Raw genomic sequence first — 7,694 nt, 5'->3', positions numbered from 1 at the left:
GAATTAAGGAAAGAAGGATGGAAGGAAAATACAAAGAAAAACAGAGAAGATACACAGGCAAGGAAACAAATATAATAAAAGGGAGAAGAGAAAGAGAGATAGAGATAAAACAAGAAGAAGGAAGAAAGATTTAAGAATATCATAGAAGTTAAGAAAAGGAGAACAACAAGACAGTAAGTAAGAAAGATAAAGAAAGAATGAAAGATAAAACAAAAGAACGTGAGAAAAAAAAGAAACAGCAACTGGACGAAGACAGAATGAAAAAAAAGAGAAAAAGAAAAATGACGAAGAAGGAAAAAGATGCAATAAAAGAGATACGGAACAGAGAGAGAGAGAGAGAGAGAGAGAGAGAGAGAGAGAGAGAGAGAGAGAGAGAGAGAGAGAGAGAGAGAGAGAGAAAATGAAAGAGAAAATCAATTAAGAAGATGAAGTAAAGAGGAGGAAGAAAAAGAAGACAATGTAAACACCAAAGAAAGAACCTGCGGCTAAAAATTTTCCTCTCTCTCTCTCTCTCTCTCTCTCTCTCTCTCTCTCTCTCTCTCTCTCTCTCTCTCTCTCTCTCTCTCTCTCTCTCTCTCTCTCTCTCTCTCTCTCTCTCCACAGGTGGGCCAGACTGGGACGCTGCAGAGTATATGAATGTTTGTCTTGCCTTCATCAGATGGCTTGGTGAGCAAACTGTGCCGGGAGGAGGAGGAGGAGGAGGAGGATTAGAAGAAATAGAAAGGAGGAGAGGATGATGATGAAGAAAAAGGAGAAGAGGAGGAAGAAGATGGTGATGAAGAAGAACAAGAAGAACAAGAACAAGAAGAACAAGAACAAGAAGACGAGGATCAGTTGTAGGAGTTTTACGAGAAGAACAAGAACAAGACGAACAAGACGAACAAAAACAACAAAAAAAAACAAGAACACGGACAGCAAGGAAGAAAAAGGAAAAAAAAATATTAGTAAAAGCAAACTAAACACAATATCTTTCATCTTCCCTTTATTCCTCCCACTGATACAAAAATTCAAACACACAACAAAATAAAGGAAAAAAGAGAGATGAAAAAAACTTCTTTAAACATCCATAAAAACACCATCACTTCGATTACTCCAAGACCTCGGGAATGGAGTAATGGGCGTCCCCTTCCTGGTATGCAAACACGCCCATCAGAGTGAGGGGAAGGGCGTGAGGGGAGAAGAGGGGAGTGAGGCGCTTAAGTGAGGAGGGAAGGGGGAGACAGGAGAGGGGATGAAGTGTATGGTGTATGTGTAAGGAATGGAGGTTAGGGGAGTATTGGTAGTGAGGGGAAAGGGAGGAAGGGGATGGTGAGGGGAGGGAAGGTGAAAGGAAGAGAAGGCGGGAGAGTGATTAAATGTGGAAGGAATGACAAGAAGATGAAGATGAAGATGAAGAAGAAGAAGAACCACAAGTATTCCAGCGCAATCCTTTTTCTTCCCCCACCCCTCTTTCTCCTCCTCCTCCTCCTCCTTCTCTTACCCTACCAACCCTCACCACATCCCTCCCTGTCCTCCTCAGTTCCCCCCTTTCACCACCACCTCCATCCGCTCTAACAAAAAGAAAACGGGTGACTAGCTGGCTGCACAATTCACCTCAACCTGTGCTCCGCTACGTCACTCCCTCTCCTCCGTAGCCAGTGTCGCCGTCTCGTGGGCCGCTCTAATATCGCCGTGTTTCCGTGTTCCTGTTATGCAAATCACCACCAGGTAATCTCCGCCCGCCAGTTTTGTCAATCAGCCAGACAGGAGTCAATGTTTATGTAGTAAATTACTTCCCATTAAGATAAAGACCCTCAATTGACTTAAAAGTAGGAATTTTGCTCCCCCACGGACAAGATTTCCTGAGTGAATAAATGTACCGAAGCCGCGTCTTCTGTTGGATCGTCCCTCTCTAGTACCGGTCCACTGTAATGCCTAGAACGGTACTTGTAGTCCGCAACACTTCTGCGCCGTACCTCCACAATTTTCAAAAGGCTCTAGTTGAAGTGACACGGGTTTTTAAGGGTGTTTTTATGGTTCTAGTGACAGATCAATAAGTTTTCCACATTATTAACGAAAGAAACAGTCTTGAAAACCCGGCTGGTCATCTCTGTGGCATTTCAAAATAGTTGTGGTGAGACGGCGAAGTGTTTCTGAATACGAGCATAAAATTGTTAGCGCAAATAGGTGAAGAAGACAAAAAAGACAAGACACAAAACACACATGAAGTCGGAATGAACGTGAATGAATAAGGAGTAAAAATGTAAGGAGAAAACGAAGAATAGAATAAGAAACAGGAGAGAAAAGAGAGAGAGAGAAAAAAAAACATGAAATGGGAGAAAATTTTGCATATATCCATTTACTGAGGATGAGAAAGAAGAAGACAACGAAAAAGGAAGAAGATAAAAGGGAGAGTGACTGAACAGGAAGTAAAGAGGAAGTAGAAGAGGAACAATAAAACAGAGTAAGAGAAAAAAAGAAAAAAAAGAAATGACAAACGAAAAAAAAAAAAACACGTATCCATTTACTGAAAAAGAGAGAGAGAGAGAGAGAGAGAGAGAGAGAGAGAGAGAGAGAGAGAGAGAGAGAGCGAGAGAGACTGAATAAGGAGTGGTAATAAGAGAGTGCCTCCATCAGTCTCCCAGCGGCGATATAAACGAGTGGCAAATGCAAACCTTATTCAAATGAGGTAATTCTGTGAGGCCTCTCGGGAAGGTCCGTAAGAAGCCAGTGTTTGTTGTTGTCCCCGAGAGAGAGAGAGAGAGAGAGAGAGAGAGAGAGAGAGAGAGAGAGAGAGAGAGAGAGAGAGAGAGAGAGAGAGAGAGAGAGAGAGAGAGTCAAATTCCTTCGTCCTTTCTCTCCTCTTCTCTTTTTCAGTCTCTGTCTTATCTTAACAATCCTACCAGAGAGAGAGAGAGAGAGAGAGAGAGAGAGAGAGAGAGAGAGAGAGAGAGAGAGAGCAAACCATTCCTCCTCCACCCTGCCTTCATCCTAACAATCATCCAATCCCACCCTCCTCCTCCTCCTCCTTCGTGACCTGACCTGCTCTCAGCGCGGTGATTGGTCCTTCAGATTTGCAAGGAGCCAATCAGAGCATCACACAGCAGCAGGCGGGAGGGTGGAGGGGATTAGGGGAATACGTGAAGGAATACATAAGAGAAGTTTAGAATCATGTCTTTATGTGTGTGTGATTGGTGTGTGTGTGTGTGTGTGTGTGTGTGTGTGTGTGTGTGTGTGTGTGTGTGTGTGTGTGTGTGTGTGTGTGTTTTATTGCCACCTCATTCATTTATCTCCGTGTTTTGCATCAGTATCGTTACCCACACCGTGTTACACTGAGGGCCTTGTTAGCACAGTGTACGGCGGGCGGGGTCACTTTTGTTCACGGTAATTGGCTCAGTGAAAGGCACGGCACAGCGGCACAAGTGATCAAAATATTTTTCCCAACATTACCCTCAAAAAAAAAGTATAATTCTTGTTCTTATTGATGATTCCACCTCCTCCTCCTCCACTTCATCCACCTCCTGAGCACTTCTTCCCCAGCCAGATCTTCTCAGTCTCCCTCTCTCTTCGCCTCCTAGTCCCGCCCAGCCTTGAGTACAGAGGCGGCCGTGTCTTCCCTTCGCTTATTACAGACTGTTGCTTCACTTCCACATGGCTGCTTCTTTAAATGGCTTCCGTTTTCTTGATATCAAAGGACGAGTGTGTGTGTGTGTGTGTGTGTGTGTGTGTGTGTGTGTGTGTGTGTGTGTGTGTGTGTGTGTGTGTGAGACGTAGCTCTGGTGTTATTATTGTTGTTTTATTTGGTCATTTAATATATATGCTTTAATTTTGTCTTATTTTCTTCATTATTCATTCGTATAATTTTGTTACTCGTGTATTTTGCTGTGTATTGCTCGTCATTTTGTCAATAAACTAGCTAAACTAAACTATATTACTACTAATACTACCGCTACTGCTGTGTGTGTGTGTGTGTGTGTGTGTGTGTGTCCGGGGCTTGACGCGTGCCTCAGTTGGTCGTGATGGACTGGCGGAGTTGCCTCGAGGGTCTTATCCAAATTATACAAGGCGTAATATGCTTCATCAAATGCTGGGAACACATTCACCATTGTTATGACAACCTAACCGCTTGTCTGTCTGCCTGTCTCTTCCCATTATCATGCAAATCTCTCTCTCTCTCTCTCTCTCTCTCTCTCTCTCTCTCTCTCTCTCTCTCTCTCTCTCTCTCTCTCTCTCTCTCTCTCTCTCTCTCTCTGTACTCTAACGACATACAACTTCGATTTCCATTTAGGTTCATTATGTCTGGCGCCTCTGAACCGCCAACCGCTGCTGTCTGTTTGTCTGAGTGTCTGTCTGTCCGTCATTCCAAACCATCACTCACTTCTCTTTCTAACAAGGATTCACTATTTTTCTTCCCACATTTAGTATCCTGTCTCCTATTTTTTTTCATCCTTTCTTAAATAATATTCATGTTAATTTATCGCGAGTGTTTGTCTTCATGGCAAAGGTGTACAGTTGATTCCAGCTTTATTTTCTTCATTATTTCAAACTAATTTCAGTCTTCCACTCTTCTCTTCGTTCCAGGCTTGTTATTTTGTTTTTTTCTGGGCTAATTCTGGATAGTAAGGCCAAATATTTCCTTCCAGTCCCCTCTATTTCACTATTTTAAGCTAATCTGTCTTTGTTTCAATACTGAAGCCGATGAGTTCCTTCCAGTCCTCTGCTCTTCGTTCCAGTCCTGTTTTATTGTTATTCCAAGCTAATTCTGGGTCTCTGTCTCAATGGAAATGCTAAATTCTTCATTCCAGTCCTCATTCCTTCATTATGTCAAGCTAATCAGAGTCTTTGTCTTAATGGCGAGGCTGAGGATTAGGTTCCACTCCTCTGCTCTTCGTCCCAGTCCTGTTATTTTGGTGTTCTTAGCTTAATTCTTCTTTCCAGTCCCCATTCCTTCATTATTTCAAGCTAATCAGAGTCTTTGTCTTAATGGCAAGGCATACCACTTTGTTCCAGTTTTCTGATATTCGTTGCAGTCCTGTTATTTTAGTGTTCTTAGCTAAACACTTCTTTCCAGCCCTCCACTCTGCGTTCCTGTCCTGTTATTTTGGTATTCTTAGCTAAACTCTTCCTTCCACCCCCTTCACTTCATTATGTCACCCTAATCTACGTCTTTGTCTTGATGGCGACACAGAGCACTTGGTTCCAGTCCAGAGCAGCGCCAGCGTCACCCTCCCGGCAGCCAGACGCGCCAGACACAGCCAGATGCCAGCAAGGAGGTGGCAATTACCACGCCGCCGAGGAACAACGGGTGGACTACGAGGCGCCAGGACGCGGAGACAGACGGCACGAGTGAATGTGATTTGAAGAGAGAGAAGTGAGGAGAGCTGGTTTGGGTTTGTGTGTGTGTGTGTGTGTGTGTGTGTGTGTGTGTGTGTGTGTGCGTCTGTGTGTCTGGGTCAATGTGGAAGAAAGGGAGATGGATTTGTTTAGGAGTCGTAAGAGGTAGGGGTAAATCTCTCTCTCTCTCTCTCTCTCTCTCTCTCTCTCTCTCTCTCTCTCTCTCTCTCTCTCTCTCTCTGTCCATCCGTACTACACTGACTGACTCCTGCCTCTTTCTTCACTGCTTCTCCCTCTCTGACCTCCACTGTGCTTCCCTCCCCGCCCCTCTCTCTTATCCTCAGTTTATCAGTCCGCCCTCGTCCTGCGCCGGCCAAAGATCCTTCCTTTATCGCGCCCTCTCGTGGCCCTGGGTCGGAAATTACTTTTACCCTCCTCCCCCTCTCTTCCCCACTCCTCCCCTCTCTTCTCCACTCCTCCTCCCCTCTTCCACCTCCTTTTCCACCCGCTCCTCCACCCGCTCTTCCACCCACAGTCCCTCAGAGGAAGACCAGAAGTCCCTCCCAGTCCTCCTCCTCCTCCTCCTCCTTTACCTCTTCTTCTTCCTCTTCCTTCTCCTCCTCTTCCTAGTTTTTCTCGTTTTCGTTGTTCAGTTTACCTGCTCGTATGGAGAGAGAGAGAGAGAGAGAGAGAGAGAGAGAGAGAGAGAGAGAGAGAGAGAGCACAGTTTGCACACTGCCATTTTTCATTACAAAAACAGATTAAAAAAGTCTACAATCTCTCTCTCTCTCTCTCTCTCTCTCTCTCTCTCTCTCTCTCTCTCTCTCTCTCTCTCTCTCTCTCTCTCTCTCTTAAATCACAGACCCCTAATATGTCAATGACTCGAAGCATCAAAGCTAAAATTAATGAGGATAATTAGTTATCGTACCCTACATCAGTTTGTGTCTGCGGCGAGGCAGGCACATGCAGGCTGGCGGGTTGACCTACTACCACCTGTCTGCCTATCTGCTTGCCTACCTGACTGCTTTCCTACCTGACTGTCTGTTTTCCTGACTATCTACCTGCTTTCCTATCTGTTTTCCTACCTGCTTTCCTAACTACCAACCTGTTTTCCTTTTCTGCTTTCCTGCCTACCTGCCTGCTTGTCTGCTGTGGGTGCACTGTGCAGGGCCAGAGTAATAGTGGTGGTGTCAGTGGCGGAGTTGCATCTACATCCATCTATCGTCTCTATCAATGTACGTAATCTTCTTTAAAGCTGCCTATTAACTTGGAACTCGAGTCTAATGGACGTAGGGTATATATGTATGTTTTAAGGGTCATTTTGTAATCATAATAAATAGCAAGAGATTGTGCCTACGTATATCTCCCTAATCTCTATCTGTCAATATCCCCACTCTTGTTTTAAGCCCCCTATCGACTCAGCACTGAAGGCCATCACGAACTTAACACAAAGGCAAATTATATTCGTGTTATTCTGTAATTATTAAGGAATACTAGCGATCATCCTTATCTATATCTACCTATGTATCAATGTACCTAGCCTAGTCAGCACACAGAACACAAACATTCTCACAAACACATAATACACAGTATAACATCAATAAGTAAAATAGCAAGGTGGACAGCCCACCATCTTTAATCTTATACTTCTTTCATTATTTCTCACTATCCTCTTATACTCATATTATTCTTCCTTCACCCATCTTTTCTATAAATATAGATAGATAGATACCTAGCCTAGTCTTCCTTTTAAAGCTCCCTATTGACTCTAAAGCTAGCTAATTTAAATCAAGGGTCATTTTGTAATCATAATAGAAAATAAGAGACCACGCCTATCTATATCTACCTATCTTCTCTATCTATTAATATCCCTAGTCTTTGAAAGCTACCTATTGACTAAGTACTTGCAGCCATTACGAATATAACATCGAAGGAATTTGAATGGGAGCGTCATGGCGTTATTGTAAGGGGGTGTAGCTCAGTGGTAGAGCGTTCGCTTTGCATGTGAAAGGCCCCGGGTTCGATCCCCGGCACCTCCACAAATTGTTTTCCCCGTTTTTTTTTTTTTTTTATTATTATTTATATTTATTTTTTTTCATCGTTAAGGAATGAATATATGTACTCGAGTAAAAAGCAGGGAGAGAAATGAAAAAGCGTGAAAATAATAAAAAAAAAAAAGGCAATGAAGGAGAGGAAGATAATGCTGTAATAATGAAAGAAATGTATCTGATGTGTGTGTGTGTGTGTGTGTGTGTGTGTGTGTGTGTGTGTGTGTTGCCAGATTTATTCCTGGCGTGGAGTATTGAATATTTCCCGCGGTGAATGCCGGAATCCTCGGGAGGTTTGCTGAGAGAGAGAGAGAGAGAGAGAGAGAGAGAGAG

The 7,694-nt window shown here is 43.6% G+C and overlaps 1 non-coding gene across 1 annotated transcript; it reads left to right on the top strand.

Annotated features, from left to right (window-relative positions):
• The first annotated feature begins 7,280 nt into the window (after positions 1-7,280).
• On the top strand, positions 7,281-7,352 carry Trnaa-ugc (transfer RNA alanine (anticodon UGC)). The gene has a single exon. It is a non-coding gene; the product is annotated as a tRNA-Ala (tRNA).
• The last annotated feature ends 342 nt before the right edge of the window (positions 7,353-7,694 follow it).

Source organism: Scylla paramamosain, chromosome 18 (genome assembly GCF_035594125.1).
Source record: "Scylla paramamosain isolate STU-SP2022 chromosome 18, ASM3559412v1, whole genome shotgun sequence".
NCBI classification, from domain to species: domain Eukaryota; kingdom Metazoa; phylum Arthropoda; class Malacostraca; order Decapoda; family Portunidae; genus Scylla; species Scylla paramamosain.
This window is presented reverse-complemented; position numbering and strand designations above follow the sequence as displayed.